Raw genomic sequence first — 21,481 nt, 5'->3', positions numbered from 1 at the left:
ATGGCCATATCGTGCTCAAGCCCACTACTGCGTCAAAGTACCCCATTATCAGTGGGTCCTACACTATCCATGAAAAAGAGATGAATCCAACCTTTCTAACCCTTGGAGATAATACTCCTTGCTGGGAAAAATGTGCAAATGCACTACAGGGGACTCCTCCTACATCCACTTGATTGTGGACACTGATTGAGTACAGGTGTATGTGGGGGGTGGGGAGGGCTGCTCAACCTCGATAGTCTGGTCAGACCGAATACATAATAAACAGGCAAAAAATTTGGGGGAGCATACCCATGTATTTCCAAAGCTGCTGCAGCTATGAACCAAAAGACATGTATATTAAAAAAGAATAGCGCGCAAATGCAAAAGAAATTACTACCAAATCTGAAGAGAGTCCATAAATAAAAATGGGGGTTTGGTCCCACCATATGGCCATATCGTGCTCAAGCCCACTACTGCGTCAAAGTACCCCATTATCAGTGGGTCCTACACTATCCATGAAAAAGAGATGAATCCAACCTTTCTAACCCTTGGAGATAATACTCCTTGCTGGGAAAAATGTGCAAATGCACTACAGGGGACTCCTCCTACATCCACTTGATGGTGGACACTGATTGAGTACAGGTGTATGTGGGGGGTGGGGAGGGCTGCTCAACCTCGATAGTCTGGTCAGACCGAATACATAATAAACAGGCAAAAAATTTGGGGGAGCATACCCATGTATTTCCAAAGCTGCTGCAGCTATGAACCAAAAGACATGTATATTAAAAAAGAATTGCGCGCAAATGCAAAAGAAATTACTACCAAATCTGAAGAGAGTCCATAAATAAAAATGGGGGTTTGGTCCCACCATATGGCCATATCGTGCTCAAGCCCACTACTGCGTCAAAGTACCCCATTATCAGTGGGTCCTACACTATCCATGAAAAAGAGATGAATCCAACCTTTCTAACCCTTGGAGATAATACTCCTTGCTGGGAAAAATGTGCAAATGCACTACAGGGGACTCCTCCTACATCCACTTGATGGTGGACACTGATTGAGTACAGGTGTATGTGGGGGGTGGGGAGGGCTGCTCAACCTTGATAGTCTGGTCAGACCGAATACATAATAAACAGGCAAAAAATTTGGGGGAGCATACCCATGTATTTCCAAAGCTGCTGCAGCTATGAACCAAAAGACATGTGTATTAAAAAAGAAATACATGGGTATGCTCCCCCAAATTTTTTGCCTGTTTATTATGTATTCGGTCTGACCAGACTATCGAGGTTGAGCAGCCCTCCCCACCCCCCACATACACCTGTACTCAATCAGTGTCCACCATCAAGTGGATGTAGGAGGAGTCCCCTGTAGTGCATTTGCACATTTTTCCCAGCAAGGAGTATTATCTCCAAGGGTTAGAAAGGTTGGATTCATCTCTTTTTCATGGATAGTGTAGGACCCACTGATAATGGGGTACTTTGACGCAGTAGTGGGCTTGAGCACGATATGGCCATATGGTGGGACCAAACCCCCATTTTTATTTATGGACTCTCTTCAGATTTGGTAGTAATTTCTTTTGCATTTGCGCGCTATTCTTTTTTAATATACATGTCTTTTGGTTCATAGCTGCAGCAGCTTTGGAAATACATGGGTATGCTCCCCCAAATTTTTTGCCTGTTTATTATGTATTCGGTCTGACCAGACTATCGAGGTTGAGCAGCCCTCCCCACCCCCCACATACACCTGTACTCAATCAGTGTCCACCATCAAGTGGATGTAGGAGGAGTCCCCTGTAGTGCATTTGCACATTTTTCCCAGCAAGGAGTATTATCTCCAAGGGTTAGAAAGGTTGGATTCATCTCTTTTTCATGGATAGTGTAGGACCCACTGATAATGGGGTACTTTGACGCAGTAGTGGGCTTGAGCACGATATGGCCATATGGTGGGACCAAACCCCCATTTTTATTTATGGACTCTCTTCAGATTTGGTAGTAATTTCTTTTGCATTTGCGCGCTATTCTTTTTTAATATACATGTCTTTTGGTTCATAGCTGCAGCAGCTTTGGAAATACATGGGTATGCTCCCCCAAATTTTTTGCCTGTTTATTATGCATTCGGTCTGACCAGACTATTGAGGTTGAGCAGCCCTCCCCACCCCCCACATACACCTGTACTCAATCAGTGTCCACCATCAAGTGGATGTAGGAGGAGTCCCCTGTAGTGCATTTGCACATTTTTCCCAGCAAGGAGTATTATCTCCAAGGGTTAGAAAGGTTGGATTCATCTCTTTTTCATGGATAGTGTAGGACCCACTGATAATGGGGTACTTTGACGCAGTAGTGGGCTTGAGCACGATATGGCCATATGGTGGGACCAAACCCCCATTTTTATTTATGGACTCTCTTCAGATTTGGTAGTAATTTCTTTTGCATTTGCGCGCTATTCTTTTTTAATATACATGTCTTTTGGTTCATAGCTGCAGCAGCTTTGGAAATACATGGGTATGCTCCCCCAAATTTTTTGCCTGTTTATTATGTATTCGGTCTGACCAGACTATCGAGGTTGAGCAGCCCTCCCCACCCCCCACATACACCTGTTCTCAATCAGTGTCCACCATCAAGTGGATGTAGGAGGAGTCCCCTGTAGTGCATTTGCACATTTTTCCCAGCAAGGAGTATTATCTCCAAGGGTTAGAAAGGTTGGATTCATCTCTTTTTCATGGATAGTGTAGGACCCACTGATAATGGGGTACTTTGACGCAGTAGTGGGCTTGAGCACGATATGGCCATATGGTGGGACCAAACCCCCATTTTTATTTATGGACTCTCTTCAGATTTGGTAGTAATTTCTTTTGCATTTGCGCGCTATTCTTTTTTAATATAAAAGCCCATTTTACAGAAGATGTATAGGTAGGAAAATATGGCCATTGAGAAAAGCTTGTAATAAATCTATGTAAGCCCCTTTCACACCTGTGCGACTTGCCTTACGCCTTTGGACTGCAAAGTTGCATGACAAGTCATACTCCATGATTGCCGATGAGTACCTTTTATATCTGTGCGATTTCAAGTCTAAACTACTTCAAAGTAGTCCCTGCACTACGTTGGTCCGACTTTATTGCGTTTTGAGGTCTAAAGACCTCAAGATTACACAGGCATTGCTTTAGTCCAGTCAAAATCACGGCAAAATCGCGGCACAAAATTGTGGCAGAATCGCGGCAAAATCACGTGACTTTTAGGTCGCACAAGTGTAAAAGGGACCTAAAAATGTTTTAGACACCACTGTAGTAACCATTGTCATCATGGTACATATGCTTTGAGGGACTATGTTAACCAAAACAATCGTACACTGTGTAGAGATGAAACAATAATAGTATTGATAATAGGGATGCACCGAAATGAAATTCTTGGCCGAAGCCGAATAATAATGAAATGCTTGGCCGAAGGCCGAATACCGAACACGGTGTTTCGCATTTTTTCCATTTATTTATTTTGCCAATTTTTTGTCCTCTCTCTTGTCCTCTCGTGTCTCTCTCTCTCTCGTCCTCTCATGTCTCTCTCTCTCCCTAAATGTTACTGTAGGGAATGGGATTCAGTGCACACTGCAGCCTTGTACCATAGGGTTAATGTTAGTGACACTGTAGGGATTGGGAAGGATGCCGGGAATGGAAATCAGGAAGCATGCAGGCAGCCTTGTAAATTTTAATTGCAGATACAGGGCACTGGGCAGGTCAGGGTTAATATGTAACATCAATTACTCAGTGACAGTCAGTCAGTGTCAGTGTGGACTCGATCAGATTATACAGTGACAGACAGTCTCTCATAGTGGTGGTAGTAGGAGCCTGGAAAGGAGCACAGCCGAATACATACATTACTCACTCGTGCACTGCAGCCCGCCCCACACATTCAGTGAGTCTTACTCTCCTCCCTAGTTTTTTCAATGGCACATTCAGGAAGCCAATCACGCCGTGAGTAGCGGCACAGCGGAACCAATCAGGTGTGCAGGCACGCGTGATTGGTTCGCTGTGCAGCTAATCACGGCGTGATTGGCTCTCTGAATGTGCCATTGAAAAAACTAGGGAGGAGAGTAAGACTCACTGAATGTGTGGGGCGGGCTGCAGTGCACGAGTGAGTAATGTATGTATGCTCACCGCTGAAGTGTCCCGGCTTCACGGAAGTCTGTGAGTCCTCCACCGAGTCCCTTCCCCCTGCGGCGATATGAATATCGCCTACGGCCACAGAACGATAGTCGATATCATATCGACTATCGTTCAGCCCTATTGTTCGGCACAAAATTATTCGGCCTTTTGACTTATTCGGCCGAACACCGAAAGTGCTATTTTTTCTATTTTCGGCCGCCGAATATTCGGTGCATCCCTAATTGATAATAATAATCTAGTTGTGTTTTTAGGCAGATGCACATATTTAATTTGCATCCAATTATATATATATATATATATATATATATATATATATATAGTTTTTTTTTTTTTTTTTACAGTGTATGCTATTCGGCCATTACTTTTAAATTCAGGAGATAAAGAATTTAACCATTTAAATGGTAAAGTTATAAGGCAATGTTCACATTGCTATTTCCAGGAGTGTTGCATATCTTACCACAGCATTAAATTTAGTAATGAAACCGTGTTCTTCTCTTAGTTTCTGTTATAACATTTTGTAAATAAGTAATTTTTCTTCTTCACTGATGTGCATTGAGGAGGCTGCACTGATAGGCACTGATGAGGTGCTAGCAATAATTACTGTATTCTCCGGGCGGAGACAGCTTCCCCCGCCCTCCCCCGCTGGCAGAAGGCAATGGCCTGGCAGGAGGGATTACCGCATAAACACTGCCTGCGCTGATGGGGGAATCAAGCAAATTTCTTTCCTACAACCAGTGGTTGCAGGAAAGAAATTTGCTTTGTGTATGGCTGGCCTAAGTCAGCAATGTGATGAATGTATAAAAACAGATTACTCATTCTTTTTGTTGACGGTTTTTCCTAGACTGCATTATTACTCTCTTCAATCGTGTTTCTTTACTGTATATGCCCCGATAATAGGGACACTTGTTCACAAGTGGTCCAACTGATGGTTTGCCTGAGCGTAACCCCATCTTTGAGCCTGTCTGAATAAGAGTTTTCTCCATACCCTATATGGATAATTTTATGTTGTACCCCCATTTTTCCTGATATGGTTTGAGCTACACTCAAATACCATTTGTTTGTGCCTTTGGAAAAAGTTAATTAAAATATTATTTAAATAGAAAATACATATTTATTATTCTCATTACTACAGTAAAAACCAGCATGAAAAAAACAACAGCTGATCGACAACTGGACTTAATACAGAGACCATTTTATAATCCATTTATAATCCAACAACCGCACATAAATAATTGAACCCCAACGCATTTCATTTTTACAAACAAATCTTCATCAGAAGGAAAATGATGGTCAGCAGAATACTGTTAACACATAGTCCACAGTAGGATACAGTGCCAAAATGTGTCAATAAAGAGCCAGTGTCCTAAAGGGGTGTGTAGCCAGGGGGACACAAGGGGCGATATAGGTCCCAATAAAGCATTCCACTATTGAAAGAATAATAAGAGGCAGGCAAGCTCAATTTCCACCATAGATGCAAAAAATGCTTCTTCCAAATTAGGAGAGAATGATGTCCCAGACTCTATTTCCAAAAGAGAATGGGTGTGGGTATTCTACTACATTAGTAAGCCTCTTCTATATACAAAAAATAAAACCCATACAAGGAGCTTGCTCGCCCTGTTTGTATCCGCTATAAACAATATCACCAATATCGCCAAAAGCGTGGTGGAAAAAGTTTTGCCTATAGTTCTACTTTAAAGGTAGGGCTAGGATTACAAGAAAAGGATCATGTATTGTTTGTCTCAATCAGGTTAGAGACAATTAAGCTGATTTACTAAAGGAGTTAACAATTTTTACACAATGATTGGTTTTAATATTCCCTTTAAATTATACAATCATGTGAAAAGCAATTTCCTCTTTACTTGCTTCATCTGCACATGAATGGATACCTGAAGTTTATATTTACATGTTTTGTGTGAAGAACAGCACAAAACCATATAGGATTTGGGAACTTTTTAGCACTACACACAAAAACAATGTATACAAAAAAAATTACAATGTTATTATTCTAATTAATACATTAAAACCCAGAAGAGGAAGGCAAGCACAATTTTTTTTCATTTTGGATAGAGTAAAGGAGGGATATAACCCCTGTCAGATTTATTTTCCCTATCTGTGTCCCTTTGCAGAGACATCTGCAAAAGTAAGAGGACATCCCTGCAAATAAAGGAAATTCCTTGTGGATCGCCAGTTTATGGGAACTATGGTCCCCATTGGAATATTTCCCCTCTATTACTTTTCTGGGGACAACCCAAAATTTGGGATTTTGTTTTACTTTCACTTACAATGACAATGGTAAACAGGACAAACAGAGAGGATAAACCTCCTTAACTAGGGCACAGACAGCAATAAAAACTGACAGGGGTTATAATCCCTCGCCACTCTTTCAAAAACTAAAAAAAAAAAGTTTTGCCCTTAGTTATACTTTAACCTCCCTGGCGGTATGATTCTTTCCGATTTTAGGTGCTGAAAGCGGTACAATTATTTTGCATGTAATTCTTAAGAATGAGCAGCCCAAACCAACTATTTACATATGATTTTTTTTTTACTGTGCGTTCTTCTTTATAACATCTCGGGTACGATAAAGTTTGAAACACAAAATCATAAATTATAATATAATAAATGACTATAAATAAGTTAAAGTATGTATGTATGTATGTATCTATCTATCTATCTATCTATCTATCTATCTATCTATCTATCTATATATATATATATATATATATATATATATATATATATAAAGTACAGTAAAACTGCAGGAAAGGGCACTGGGGGGCAATCCAATGTGAATTTATTTTATTTTGCAATGTATCGTTGTGTTTGGAGTTTTTACTTTTGAATTTGCCGCTGGTTCCACCCCCATGCGAGCGTCACGTCGCAGGAGACGGAAGCTGGGGCACGGAGAGCATTGGGAGGAAGATCCGCCGCCGCACACCGCCCGCATACATCGCTGGATCCCGGTGACAAGGTAAGTAACCTCTCTACCAGGATCCAGCGATGCTTCTGGCGGTAGCCCGAGTGTGGCTCGGGGTTACCGCTTTTGGCACTAAAATGTAACCCCGAGCCACACTGGGGAATACTGCTAGGAAGGTTAAGTAGAAATAAAGGCAAATTTTTTTCTCAATTTGGATAGAGTAAGGGAGGGTTATGTCAATTTTTTTCATTTGTTTACCATTGCTGAGATTTCCCTTCACTTCCTTTACTATAGCCAACACAGGAAGTGAGAGGAATTCCCTCCAAAGTGAGGGAATCCCTGGTTGTCACCAGAACTAGTGACCCCATCAGAAGTTTTGCCTTTCGTTATACTTTATTCCTAATTGTAAAAATGTTAACTGGTATTTTGATATTGATATTTAGAGAATATTTACAATAGGTCTGTAACTGATCCAGGATATATGATCTAAATAAGGTTTGGGGGCCATATTAATGGGAGCCGTGATTTAATGATGCATTAAGCTATGACCCATACTTATCTAAAAGGCATAAACCATTGAGAATTTCTGTAAAAAAGTAGCTTTGTACCTATATGGCCATTGCCCTTTGCTAATCTGAGTGTCCTAATGGTACATAAAACTTCAGCTGTCTACATCTTTGGATCTGCTGATTATTCTGACATGTGGCTAACTTTGCTTTTGCACTTTTTCATCATATGCTTGTTCGAATTCCCTAGGTTTGTGACATGTTTGCATTAATAAAAGATGAATCTCTTACCATTTGTCTACAGCTACCTAGCACCACCTAGAGCCTAACAATAGCAGTTTACGGGACATTTCTCCTACATTCCCTGTGTTCTTACATTGCAGACTTTTTTTTTTACACACCAAACTGCACTGTAACATTTTTAAAAGCATTTTTTTTCTGTAAGTACACACAAGAATATTCTTATGCATTTACAGTGGATTTCACTCTAGGGAATTTTGTACATAGTGATTTTGGCTGAATAAAAACATACTGTATGTACATCAAGTTCAGTCACTTGCAGTAGTTTTGGTCCACAAAAAGGCAAAATACAAACCCCATAGGTATTTTGGCCAGTTCTGCCTTCCAGGTGTAGAGAACTGAAGGGGACACTGGAAATAAACTGGGTCCCCCTTACCTTTTAACCACTTAAGCCCCGGAGGATTTGGCTGCTAAACGACCAGGGGGTATTTTGCGATTCGGCACTGCGTGACTTTAACGGACAATTGCGCGGTCGTGCGGCGATGTACCTAAACGAATTTGGCGTCCTTTTTTCCCCACAAACAGAGCTTTCTTTTGGTGGTATTTGATCACCTGTGCGATTTTTTGATCATGCGCTATAAACAAAAAAAAGAGCGTCAATTTTGCAAAAATAGCAATATTTTTCACATTTATAGAGCTATATGAAATTCCCCCCAAAAAAATGTAAAAATCTAAATTTTTTAACATTTTCGGCCAATTTGTTTTATGCTACAACGGTTTGGTAAAAAAAACCGCAAAAAGCGTATTTTGATTGGTTTGCGCAAAAGTTATCGCGTTTACTAACAAAGGGAAAGGTTTTTGTCATTTTTGTTTTTTTTTTTTTAACGCGTAATGGCGGCGATCTGCGATTTTTTTTGCGGTACTGCGACATTGCGGGGGACAGATCGGACCCTTGACTGACATTTTTGACACTTTTGGGGTTACCAGTGACATTTCTACAGTAATCAGTGCTATATATATGCACTGTTACTGTAAAAATACACTGGTAGTGAAGGGGTTAACTTTATTTGAGAGGGAGGGGCTGTGCGTGTCCCTAGGGGCGTGCTTTCTACTGTGATTGGCTGTGGCTTCAGCTGTATGAACGGTGATCAACGGTTCTACATAGTAGAACCGTATGATCATCTCTCATACACAGGGGAGAATGACAGGCAGCTTGTTTACACAAGCCGCCTGACTTTCTCCCTCTCCCCCGCCGATCGCAGAGTGGCCGGCGGACATCGGGTCCGCCGGTCACACGCGCGGGGGGGTCCGTGACCACGCGGGAGCGGGAGCGGGAGCGCGCCTCCGGGGGCGCGCGCTCGCTCCCTAGACCCTCACAAGCAAGCGACGTAGACCTACGTCAGTTTGCCTGTGAGGGGCTGACCGCCGACGTAGATAGTCGTGCGGCGGTCGGCAAGTGGTTAAGAGGCTGTCCACCCTGTTTCCAGTCCCAGTAGCACACCAACAAATTCAGGCTCCGGTCTAGAGGTCTTTTTACATTTTACTGCAGGAAGGAGGGTTTAGTGTGCAGGATACCCAAGGCTCTCAAAAATCTTGGAGGGCACCTTTCTAAATATCTTTGATCCAGCAGTATTGGGCGTTGTAGTAGCAGCCTCAAAAATAATGCTGTCTCACCCTCAAGAAGTACTTCCACACGTGGAGCTATAGGCGAAAGGGCCCCCCACCAATTAGCCGAGCTTCCACAGGCAAGTTTCTTTCATGCAAATTTCTTCTAGGCCCTCAGCACAAAGTATCTGCTGAGGCCTAGTAGCAGTAACTTCTCTGAAAAACACACACATGCCCCCTCCAAGAGAAGAAGCCCCAGGGAAGAGAAAGACCGGTCAGAACCCTTTACAAATATTTATCTTCTCACCAGCCACACCTTCTGGGTCAACCTCCCAGGGATTGGCTAGGGTACAATAAATATTCAGAACCCAAGAGGTTAATCCTCCCACTCTATTGCTGGAATTTTCTTCAGATAGAAGTACACAGCCACCAGGTTTATGGAAAGCCTGAGCAGATTTAAAAATGAATTTTAGCTCAGCTAGCAGGGCCATATGCTAAATGTAGCCAGCCAGGCAGGGACCTTACACAAGTGAAATCAATTTTCCCTTAAACTTCAAGGCAGTCAGATTAGCTCTATAGATCTGTATTTCTTAACCTTTTTTTTTTTTTTAGGAAAAATTGTGTCTTCATAGATATCTCTTGCTTTTTGAATTATCAAAGGAAAACTGGTCTATACATTATTTTTTGTAAACTTTAGCTGTATACATTATCTTGACCTACCACAAAAAAGGACATTTTCTTACTCCTAGTATCAAAATCAGAGTAGGAAAAGGAGGACCTACCAAAGAAGTGGGTAGTGGCTCAAGGTGTCTAGGCCACCATCCTGGAAAAATAGAAACGAACAAGGAAAAACAAAAAAGAAGACACAGAAAATAAAGGAAAGGAGGAACATATAGGGCAAAAGGCAAGAAAAAGGGAAGGAAGGAAGGAGAAAGTATAGCTTGTTATTTTGTTCAAGCAGATTTCTCCACCCACACAAAGGAAGTAGATAGAGGAATTCTGAACCCCCCCCTCTCCCCCCCCCCCTCTCGCTGATTGAGAAAAGTTTTCCCAATGTTCTCCTTTGACAGAAGTCATTCAAGTTATCATGTTTATTCGAGCAGGGATGGCCACACATTAATCAAAATTCAGACAGCCCCTGCTGAACCAGATGAATTTCGATCCAACTATTTTTTTCCCCTAACTAAACAATGTACATGAGAGTATAATTTTCCTTTATTTTATTTAGTTCCCAGGCTTTGTACCTTCTCAAAACTTCTCCTGTCTTCTCATGGTGCTGTGACTAAAACTGAACTTCTTATTCAAAATGTGGTCATACAGGGATGATACTATATTCATATCCCATGTTTTTATACATCCCAAGTTCTTCTTTTACATTCCATTTAAAGCACAGTTGGGGGCTCAAGGCTCTCATTCAAAGGGCTTCTCCTACCTTGAAGTCCCATTTGTGGTATTGTATTGATTATTATTATTTTATTTATTGGTAGGTTGCCCTGGACGATGCTAAAGGTGGCACTGCCATGATTACATCTCTGCATCGAGTGTTCATTAAAGGCTTTCCTTTTTCTTTTTGCATAACAAACATGTCATACCTACCTGGTCTGTGCAGAGGTGGTACCCAAGAAGGCTCATTCCTGAGTCATGGCTCTGTAAGTCCATTCACATACAGTGCCATGGCTCAAGCCCTGTCCCCTCTCTCTCCTCATTGGCTCACTTGTTGAGACTGAAATTGAGTCTGCCATTCTCGGCAACCACAGTTGGCCCTTGCAATTTATAGAGTGCACCAATGCCTGGACAAGTTCTTCCAGATCCCAGGGCAAACATGGAAAACTCCTCACACCCTATATACCCCCTTCTAGCACAAATGCCCTCTCTCAGCACTAATCCTCACCCCCCATATCCCTCTTCCAAAATAAATCCCCCAAAAACCCCTCTATTTAATTTTTTTTTTTTTATACAAATTCTTATACCCCCCACTCCCCACTCTCAGAGAAAATCCCCCAGCTCGAAAAATTTCAAGTCTTGACCTACTAGTCAGGCCTTAAGAGTTCCTCGCTACCAGTTGCCCCACCCAACCCCTACCCTGCCCCACTCCTAATTTCGCCCCTAAACACAACCTCATAAACTTGTGTCTTATGAAATTACACTGTTAAATGTTTTAGTGCAGCCTTATCATTGCCCATCAGTGCAGCCCATAAATGCTGCCCTATCATTGCCGCCTCATCAGTGGCCATCATTGCAGCCTATCAGTGCAGCCTATTAGTGCCCATCAGTGCAGCTTATTAGTGCCCATCAATCCATCCTTTCAGTGCTTATCAGTGCAGCCTCATAAGTGCCCAACAGTGCAGTCTTATCAGTGCCCATCAGTACAGTCCAATCAGTGCCATCTCACCAGTGCAGCCTCAGTAGTGCCCATCAATGCAACATATCAGTGCCACCTCATCAGTGCAGCCTCATTAGTGTCCATCAGTGCAGCCTCATCAGTACCCATCAGTGCAGTCTCATCAGTGCTAATTAATGCAGCCTCATCAGTGCCCATCAATGCAACCTATTACTGCATGGGGATCACAGGAGAAGAGCCGGCTGGATGACATAGAGTGAGGATCTCCCACTGTGCTGTGACACAGCTTGGATCTGAAATCCCGGCCACTGTCAAACAAGTCCCGCCTCCTGCTCCTATGATAAACAGCACACTGGTCCAATGCCACGAAATTGTATCATAGTGCTGTCTATCATAGGAGCCGGTCCAGGAGGCGGGATTTTGTTTTACAGATCGGCTTCTCAGATCCAAGCTGTGTCAAAGTAGGAGATCCTCCATCTGTGCCATCTGGCTGGCTTGCCTCCAGACAGTTTCCTGGCTGATTGCTTCTGGCAGAAGCGGTGCGGCCTTTTTTACAGGGCATCAGAGCAGCCTGGGGGGCAGGGAGGCAATTGCCCTTCAGGGCTTTCTGATGACCTATAAAAAAGGTCCACCCCTGCTCCACACTTGCCCTCAGCTGATTTCCACACTGAGAGCAGGCGAGTAGAAGTTTTGAGGGATGCCCTAGACTACAGGGGACTGAAGAATGGCAGCCCACTATGCTGGGACTTGTAGTGCCCCCACAGTCTAGGGCACTACAAGTCCAAGCATATGAGGCTTCCATATCTCAGTCCCCCACAGAGTAGGGTGACCAGACGTCCCCTATTTCCGAGGACAGTCCCGGACTGAGGACACTGTCCCCGGACCAAATCTGTCTCCCCAGTTTTGTCCCTGGATTCAGGGCCGGAATAACATAGACAGAGCATCCCATGTTTGCTGAGAAACAGCCTGGTGGCTCGGATGCTGACGCTCCCTGCTGGACTATCCCATTGCCGCTCCTACTGCTGTTTAGTGGGGAAGGGCAGAGCCATACGTCCAGACGAAGCTACGCAAGAGAAGCGAAACGCGTGACGTCACAGCCCGGCAGCTCATTCCTCCACCACTCCAATCAAGCATCGGACGCCCAGAACTGCCAGGGAAAGTGGAGACCGAAGGCGGCACGAAACAGACGGTGGCAACAGACGGCGGAGGCGGATGCACTGCTCTACAGATCATCGAGAAGGTAATACGAGAACTTATCTTACAGGGGTGAAGAAAAGGCTTTAAGCCGTCAGAGCAAAAACTTCCCATCTAACCGTACTGAACCGACATACCTCAAGTGCGGTCAGCGGGAAACATAGAGACAGCTCTGCACAAGTCCCCAGCACTACCTTGTATTCTCCAAACCACGTTTAAATCCTGAGCAGTATCTTACCAAATAGGGGTGAAGAAACGGCATTATGCCGTCAATGAGTTAGACACCGAAGTCAAAACCATTGCATAGTCCCCGGATAGATAGGTATGTGTTTGATCCACCGATGAATAAGGTAGCATGTGCTTGTACCCCTACACTCCAATGACATTTATCACATATCTGTAAAGCAACATCCGACCACCTAGGGGTGAAACAACGGTTACACACCGTCAGTGATCAAGGCATTGATACATGATCACTGCATAAGTCCCCGCTAAGCCACACTATCTTATGAAAGTCAGATTACCGTACGGCAACATTATAAACTATCTTTCTGTTCCACCTAAGAACATATCGGGCGGAATACCCCCCATCCCTTCCTTCACTATGAAGATATCAACAAAACCACTTTAAGTGGCCCTTCTGGAGCAACCAGATAACACTAATTACCCATACACAGTTACCAACTTAAATTGGCGACCGATTGCCCATTGTGGAGTCCCTTCAAGAACATTTACGCTGAAAAAGCACTTGATTGTATATTAATACTACTTGAAGTCAATTAATTCATGCCGGCCGGTTTTTTGTCACTTTATGTTTATGTCTTGTTTCTTGTCACTGCACTGATTGTCTTTACCAACCTTTATTACCTTGCACGGTTGTTATTATACCCCAAGATTTTTATTAATAAAATGTCTATGTTCACCACATAAAGAGCCTGTCACATTATTGCTGACTAATTAACCTCCTTTTTTCTGTGTTCTATACAGAAACATTTTGTATATACAGAGCCATAAATTGACTGTGTGGAGGGCTGGGCCTGGGAGATGAGCAGATGGGGAAGGGTCTGTTTGTACACAGGTGAGGGCAGCGGGGAGCAGGTATCAGAGCCGATGCAGCTGCAAAGAGAGATGGAGAGTTTAGATGTTGTGGGGGAAGGGCTAAGAGGTGGCTGCAGAGATAATCTGTGAGAGAAGGGTGCAGAGGTGAGCTATGGATGTGGGGGCAGAAGTGTCCTCTGTGCATAGTAAACCTCTGAACCCTGCACTCTATGTCTAACGCCCTCCTGTATATTATGTAGTCCTGTGCTCAGCGCTCTGTGTAAAATGCAGTCATGTGCCCATCTCTCTGTGTGTTATGCAGTCCTGTGCCCAGCACTCTGTGTATTATGCAGTCCTGTGTCCAGCACTCTGTGTATTATGCAGTCCTGTGCCCAGCACTCTGTGTATTATGCAGTCCTGTGTCCTGCACTCTGTGTATTATGCAGTCCTGTACCCAGTGCTCTGTGTATTATGTAGTCCTGTGCTCAGCGCTCTGTGTATTATACAGTCCTGTAACCAGTGCTGTGTATTATGCAGTCCTGTACCCAGCACTCTGTGTATTAGGCAATCCTGTGCCCAGAGCTCTGTGTTTTTATAGTCCTGTGCCCAGCACTCTGTGTCTTATGTAGTCCTGAGCCCAATGCTCTGTGTATTATGTAATCCTGAGCCCAGCGCTCTGTGTATTATTCCAAAAAGAAAATTGCGATGTTTAGCACCTTGCTCCTGCGCTAAGAATCTGGTTCTCAGACTGCCTCTGTCCCGGGACTCTCACTTGGCATCCACTAATGGCTAAGCCTTGCTGCCCTCTACGACCGGAGTGGTCGACAAAACACTGTAGACATAAACACAAAAGAAGGGCGCACCAGCCTAGCGCATTATGCTCAGTAGGCCTTTATTAATAAATTATTAAAAATGTCTACTCACAAACAAGCGATGTAAACCAGCATATCAACTCCATCTAACAACGTCCATGATGTTGGAGTCCAATATCTTGATAAGGTAAACGGCTGACGCATTTTGAGGCAGTGCCTCTTCCTCAGAGCCTCTGTGTATTATGCAGTACTGTGCTCAGCGCTCTGTGTTTTTTGTAGTCCTGTGCTCAGCACTTTGTGTCTTATGTAGTCCTGAGCCCAATGCTCTGTGTATTATGTAATCCTGAGCCCAGTGCTCTGTGTATTATGCAGTACTGTGCTCAGCGCTCTGTGTTTTATGTAGTCCTGTGCCCAGCACTCTGTGTTTCATGCAGTCCTGTGCCCTGCACTCTGTGTATTACGCAGTCCTGTGCCCTGCACTCTGTGTATTACGCAGTCCTGTGCCCAGCGCTCTGTGTATTATGCAATCCTGTGCCCAGCACTCTGTGTCTTATGTAGTTCTTTGCCCAGCACTCTGTGTCCTGTGTAGTCCTGTGCCCACGCTCTGTGTATTACACAGTCCTGTGCCCACGCTCTGTGTATTACACAGTCCTGTGCCCAGCGCTCTGTGTATTATGCAGTCCTGTGTCATTTGCGAATAAAAAAAAATGTCCCTGGATTTCATTTTAAAAATCTGGTCACCTTACCACAGAGGGCACTACAAGTACCAGCAGAGCGGCCTGCCACTTCTCCTCCACACACAGCATGAGGAGAGAGCAACCTTCCACCCCCATAAACTCCCTCCCACATAAACCGCTTACTCGCCCATAATCTGTTGTAAACACTATGGTCAGTCCGCCCCTGGTCAGAAGACATGCCTGGGGCAGCACACAAGGCTGCAGATTGCTCTGCCAATGGCAAAGGCACATCAGTGGCTGTGGGCGGCAGTGGCGGCCAGATCTATAAACCAGGCATCGGCAAATTCCGCCGCCTGTGTGCACATTGCATTTTGTTACTCCATGTGGGCAGAGTGTGACAGGGCACAGTGGGCCCCCTGGCCTTGGAGGCCCATCTGCACCGCACACCCTGCACACATGGATGATACGCCACTGGCTTAGACATTACAAGCACTTTAACCCCTGTATAGTCAACTCTATCTAGGGGCCAACATGCAGTATAGTTTTCTCATTGAGGTATTTTAGACAATTATACATCATTTTTAACCACTAGGTGGAGCAGAAGATACAGGTGAAAAAGTACAGTACATTTTATTTATCTTGCACAATTACTTCTGACATCCATGCAACAAATGTTTTATAAATAGACCCCTAAATGTCACTTCTAGTGACAAAAAAAACCTATGCGATGCACTTAGATTGGCACATCAGCACTGTTCCCTCAGGGACTGCTGATATGAGCCCTAAAGTACATTGGGATGATGGCACATGGGGGCAGACTTCATGCAGACAGAAAGTGGCCGCATAGAGGCTGCAGGAAATCAGCATCACTGAGCTGCAACAATAATTAAAAAGATAGGGAAACATGTTTTATAAAAATATCAATTGTCCATGATATCTGGAGCTTTAGCAAAATAAATGTCACTCAGTAAAAGTCTACATCTACTATAACATCAGATTAGATAGGGCCGCATATGATTTATGCTGCAAAAAGTCACCCTGTCCGGTTCCAGTGTTTCTATAACACACCTTCTGGTCACATCCCTCTCATCTTACATCTCCTCTCCACCCTACTCTTCCCATTGCATAGCTAAGCTCCTGCCTTGTATCGCCCTGCTATAGGACACTCTGTCTCTTTGTTATTGGTAAGCCACAACGTTTTGCTTACACTGATTGGCCCTCTGTTTTGTCCCCTGCTTCCAGATTGGCTTTCTCTACATCTTGAGGCGTGCCTTTCATTTTCTCACCTCGGATTCGATACCGGAGGTCATCCAGGGGGCGGAACCGACCTGAAGATGGCGGCGGTATTGGTGGAAACTTTGCAGGGGGCGTGCTGTCACTGTAATCCGGAAGTGTTGTGTTGCTGATGTGGCCGGAGGAGGAGCTGATACCGGGAGGTACGGGAGGAAATCAGAGATCACGGAGAGCCGTGTGAGAGGAAAGGCGGAGGCCGTACACGGTGAGCCGGTGGAAGGTAATGCTGTGCCGGGGGGAGGAGTGCTGCATACAATGGGCAGGGTTGTGTGCTTAATGCTGAGCCCCCCCCTCCCCCTGTATGTATAAAACGTGTCCTCTGGTCACAGCACTATAATGTTTACATAACCTCCATCACTGACGTCACAGTACTATAATGTATACAGGACCTGCATCACTGACAAATTACAGCACTATACTGTATAGAGAAACTCCATTACTATAATTTATACAGACTCTCCATCACTGACAATCACAGCAAAATAATGTATACAGGACCTCCATTACTATAATGTATACAGGACCTCCATCACTGACGTCACAGCACTATAATGTATACAGATCCTCCATAACTGACAAATTACAGCACTATACTGTATAGAGGAACTCCATTACTATAATTTATACAGAACTTCCATCACTGACAATCACAACAAAATAATGTATACAGGACCTCTATAGTCACATCACTATAATTACTATAATGTACTATAACCTCCATTACTATAATGTATACAGAACTTCCATCACTATAATGTATACAGGACCTCCATCACTATCAATCACAGCAAAATAATGTATACAGAACCTTCATCACTGACGTCACAGCACTATACTGTATACAGCACCTTCATCACTATAATGTATACAGCACCTTCATTACTATAATGTATACAGCACTATTATGTATACAGACCCTCCATTACTGATAGTCACAGCCCTATAGTTCATACAAAACCTCCATCACTGACAATCACCGCACTGTAATGTATACAGACCCTCCATCACTGACAATCACCGCACTGTAATGTATACAGACCCTCCATCACTGACAATCACCGCACTGTAATGTATACAGACCCTCCATCACTGACAATCACCGCACTGTAATGTATACAGACCCTCCATCACTGACAATCACCGCACTGTAATGTATACAGACCCTCCATCACTGACAATCACCGCACTGTAATGTATACAGACCCTCCATCACTGACAATCACCGCACTATAATGTATACAGAACCTCCAGCACTTCCATCACTGACTATCACTGCAATATAGTGTATAGCACCACCATTGCTATAATGTATACAGAGCCTCTATCACTGACAATCACAGCAATATAGTGTATACAGCACCTCCATTGCTATAATGTATACAGAACCTCCATCACTGACAATCACATCACTATAATGTATACAGAACCTCCATCACTGACAATCACATCACTATAATGTATACAGATTCTCTATCACTGACAGTCACAGCACTATAATATATACAGCACCTCCATTACTGACAATCCCAGCACTATAGTGTATACATAACCTCTATTACTATAACGTATACAGAACCTCCATCACTGACTGTCACAGCACTATAATGTATACAGACCCTCCATCACTATAATGTATACATACCCTCCATCACTGACAATCGCAGCACTATAGTGTATACAGAACCTCCTCCACTGACAATCACAGCACTATAGTGTATACAGAACCTCCTTCACTAACAATCACAGTACTATAATGTATACAGAACCTCCTTCACTGACAATCACAGCACTATAGTGTATACAGAACCTCCTTCACTGACAATCACAGCACTATAGTGTATACAGAACCTCCTTCACTGACAATCGCAGCACTATAATGTATACAGAACCTCCTTCACTGACAATCGCAGCACTATAATGTATACAGAACCTCCTTCACTGACAATCACAGCACTATAATGTATACAGAACCTCCTTCACTGACAATCACCGCACTTTAATGTATACAGACCCTCCATCACTGACAATCACAGCACTATAGTGTATACAGAACCTCCTTCACTGACAATCACAGCACTATAGTGTATACAGAACCTCCTTCACTGACAATCACAGCACTATAGTGTATACAGAACCTCCTTCACTGACAATCACAGCACTATAGTGTATACAGAACCTCCTTCACTAACAATCACAGCACTATAATGTATACAGAACCTCCATCACTGACAATCACCGCACTTTAATGTAAACAGACCCTCCATTACTGACAATCACAGCACTATAGTGTATACAGACCCTCCATCACTGACAATCACCGCACTATAATGTATACAGAACCTCCAGCACTTCCATCACTGACTATCACTGCAATATAGTGTATAGCACCAACATTGCTATAATGTATACAGAACCTCCATCACTGACAATCACAGCAATATAGTGTATACAGCACCTCCATTGCTATAATGTATACAGAACCTCCATCACTGACAATCACATCACTATAATGTATACAGAACCTCCATCACTGACAATCACATCACTATAATGTATACAGATTCTCTATCACTGACAGTCACGGCACTATAATATATACAGCACCTCCATTACTGACAATCGCAGCACTATAATGTATACTGACAATCCCAGCACTATAGTGTATACATAACCTCTATTCCTATAACGTATACAGAACCTCCATCACTATAGTGTATACAGAACCTCCATCACTGACAGTCACAGCACTATAATGTATACAGACCCTCCATCACTATAATGTATACATACCCTCCATCACTATAATGTATACAGACCCTCCATCACTATAATGTATACATACCCTCCATCACTGACAATCACAGCACTATAGTGTATACAGAACCTCCTTCACTGACAATCACAGCACTATAGTGTATACAGAACCTCCTTCACGGACAATCACAGCACTATAGTGTATACAGAACCTCCTTCACGGACAATCACAGCACTATAATGTATACAGAACCTCCTTCACTGACAATCGCAGCACTATAATGTATACAGAACCTCCTTCACTGACAATCGCAGCACTATAATGTATACAGAACCTCCTTCACTGACAATCACAGCACTATAGTGTATACAGAACCTCCTTCACTGACAATCACAGCACTATAGTGTATACAGAACCTCCTTCACTGACAATCGCAGCACTATAGTGTATGCAGAACCTCCTTCACTGACAATCACAGCACTATAATGTATACAGAACCTCCTTCACTGACAATCACAGCACTATAATGTATACAGCACCTCTATTATTATAATGTATACAGACCCTCCATCACTGACAATCACATCACTATAATGTATAAAGACCCTCCATCACTATAATGTATACAGACCCTCCATCACTGACAATCACAGCACTATAATGTATACAGACCCTCCTTCACTGACAATCACAGCACTATACTGTATACAGAACCTCCATCACTGACAATCACCGCACTATAGTGTATACAGAACCTCCTTCACTGACAATCACAGCACTATAATGTATACAGAACCTCCTTCACTGACAATCGCAGCACTATAGTGTATACAGAACCTCCTTCACTGACAATCGCAGCACTATAATGTATACATACCCTCCATCACTGACAATCGCAGCACTATAGTGTATACAGAACCTCCTTCACTGACAATCGCAGCACTATAATGTATACAGACCCTCCATCACTGACAGTCACAGCACTATAATGTATACAGACCCTCCATCGCTGACAGTCACAGCACTATAATGTATACAGCACCTCCTATTACTATAATGTATACAGAACCGCAATCACTGACAGTCACAGCACACTTCCATTATAAATGACATCAGCCCACATGGATTAGGTGATGGAATCAATGGAAGACTGGGTGGTTGGGGGCCCCTGGGAATGTTAGAAAAATGTCTGCACTTTGTAGGCCATTAGACGGAGATGGACAGTGGCAGCCCTTGTCTTGCACTGTTGTACAGGCTTCTCTCCTATACTGAGATCACTTACTCTGATTTCACTGCACACCATCGGCTCCTTTTTCCTGTCTGCAGAACGCTCAGCATCATCTGGCCCTCTTCTTCCCAGCCTGACTGTACCCGCCCCATCATTCATTGGATTTCAGATCTTTCAATCATGGCCGCTAAGCCTGATATGTGGGCGTTACCTAGGAATACAGTGGTAGTGAACAAGCACGTAGCAGTCGTGTGAAATGCGTCTACTGTCCTACCCTGCTGTACCTTGTAACATTCATGTGAATAAATAACTTTTCTTCATTGGATTCCGTGGTGATGTGCGACCATTTTCTTCTTTCATGCATTGGAATACAGCCTGCCTAGGAATGCCCACTCTCCATACTGACAGCTACCAATCAAGGCATTCTGATATTTGCTTAATTCCTCAATTGCATCATGGTTGAGGATTCCTAATGCTGGGGTCAAACGGGCCGAAAATGGTCGATTCGGCAGAAATTGGCCCATGTGTACAGCTCCTTATCTGATAGAAGCCGATCTCATGACTGGCTTCTGTTAACGGCATGCTGGAAAACCAGCAGCCGCTCAGCATCCGATCAGTGCTGTCAGCCAATGGCACCTGTCAGAACATTGTGCTAACATCGCTTCTCGGCATATTGGCTGAGAACAAGTGTAGTATTTGTTGTTATGAATGTCCAGTAAGGGTGCTGTGCTGTCGTTCTGGCC

The 21,481-nt window shown here is 43.5% G+C and overlaps 1 protein-coding gene across 1 annotated transcript in view; it reads left to right on the top strand.

Annotated features, from left to right (window-relative positions):
• Positions 1-16,864: 16,864 nt before the first annotated feature.
• Positions 16,865-21,481, top strand: part of GOLGB1 (golgin B1) — an 88,679-nt gene continuing 84,062 nt past the window's right edge. The window contains exon 1 of the mRNA XM_082255274.1: positions 16,865-16,975. The gene's annotated coding sequence lies outside the window, so the exon portion shown is untranslated. The remainder of the gene's footprint in view (positions 16,976-21,481) is intronic.

This window comes from Pelophylax lessonae, assembly GCF_965119305.1.
Source record: "Pelophylax lessonae genome assembly, chromosome: 4".
Classification (NCBI taxonomy): domain Eukaryota; kingdom Metazoa; phylum Chordata; class Amphibia; order Anura; family Ranidae; genus Pelophylax; species Pelophylax lessonae.
This window is presented reverse-complemented; position numbering and strand designations above follow the sequence as displayed.